Below are 937 nucleotides of genomic sequence, written 5' to 3'. Positions count from 1 at the left end.
CAATTCGGCCCTCTCTTTCTCTTTCTCTCTCTTGCGCTTTCGGGCGGGCCCGCCACCAACCGTTTGCACAGGCAGGGCGCCAGACAGGGCAGGATGTTACGTGCGCGCCGTTGCGCAAGAAAGAAAAACGACAACAATAGCAGGAAGTGGGAGGGAGGGGAGCGGGCGCTCAGCCGAAAGGTGATTTTTATTGTTCCGTTCTCAATGCGTCGCTCAAACTGTTTGGACCTCGAACAACATGTCTCCATCGTAGCGCGTGTGTGTGTGTGCGGGCGTGCGCGTCGCTGGGCCGCAAAACCGCGCAGCGAGAGCAGAGGGACAAAGAAAGAAAAAAAGAAAAAGAAAAAAAAAGAAAGATGGGGGTGTAAAGCAAAGCACTTCAGTGTGAGCTGAGTCGGGAATTGCGTCCTCACGCGTTTTCGTCGTCAGACTGACAGGAAACTGTGGAATTTCATCACGCGTCGCAGCCGCATCTCTCACCCGTGCGCGTCCTCTTTGGTTTTTTTTTTTCCCATCGTTTCCCGAACTGGGGAGGGAGCCTCGACGCGCGCACCGTCACCGCAAACTCTCGCGCAACCGGGCAGTGGCGCCACGCGCGGCACCGACAGCGCGCCACCGGCCCAAGGGTCGCTGCGCTTCACGACCGGCGTGTCTCTTTCTCGGGGCGCCGATGCACCCAAGCGCCCAGCGTCACGGAGCGGTGGGTCTCAAGACGCGCCTTTCCTGGCCATGCGAGGGGAGGCGCGGGGGCCAGCCGGCGAGGTTGCGGCGGGCGGGGCGGCTGTCAGACCTGTTGAGTTTGTTTTTGGCCATCACGCAAGCGCGTTCACGGGGCCACGCGCCCTCGCGCACAAGAGTTGGTTGCTTCCATCAGCAGCGGCGTGCGCCCACCACAACCCACCTCCGGGCAATTCGGCCCTCTCTTTCTCTTTCTCTC

At 60.6% G+C, this 937-nt stretch overlaps 4 non-coding genes across 4 annotated transcripts, besides 1 other annotated feature; all 4 read right to left on the bottom strand.

Annotated features, from left to right (window-relative positions):
- Positions 1-166: 166 nt before the first annotated feature.
- On the bottom strand, positions 167-253 carry Tc00.1047053472945.40. Its single transcript, XR_008254836.1, has one exon. It is a non-coding gene; the product is annotated as a C/D small nucleolar RNA (snoRNA), TB11C4C2 (small nucleolar RNA).
- Positions 254-320: 67 nt separating this feature from the next.
- Positions 321-357: a microsatellite.
- A 5-nt stretch (positions 358-362) lies between these two features.
- Positions 363-459, bottom strand: Tc00.1047053472945.30. The gene has a single exon (XR_008254835.1). It is a non-coding gene; the product is annotated as a C/D small nucleolar RNA (snoRNA), TB11C4C1 (small nucleolar RNA).
- Positions 460-565: 106 nt separating this feature from the next.
- Tc00.1047053472945.20 lies at positions 566-637 on the bottom strand. Its single transcript, XR_008254834.1, has one exon. It is a non-coding gene; the product is annotated as an H/ACA snoRNA, TC11C4H3 (small nucleolar RNA).
- Positions 638-783: 146 nt separating this feature from the next.
- On the bottom strand, positions 784-873 carry Tc00.1047053472945.10. Its single transcript, XR_008254833.1, has one exon. It is a non-coding gene; the product is annotated as a C/D small nucleolar RNA (snoRNA), TB11C4C3 (small nucleolar RNA).
- Between the last annotated feature and the right edge of the window lie 64 nt (positions 874-937).

The sequence above is a fragment of the Trypanosoma cruzi genome (genome assembly GCF_000209065.1).
Source record: "Trypanosoma cruzi strain CL Brener chromosome Unknown tcruzi_1047053472945, whole genome shotgun sequence".
NCBI classification, from domain to species: domain Eukaryota; phylum Euglenozoa; class Kinetoplastea; order Trypanosomatida; family Trypanosomatidae; genus Trypanosoma; species Trypanosoma cruzi.
Note: the sequence above shows the minus strand (reverse complement) of the source record. Positions and strands in the feature narration are given on the sequence as shown.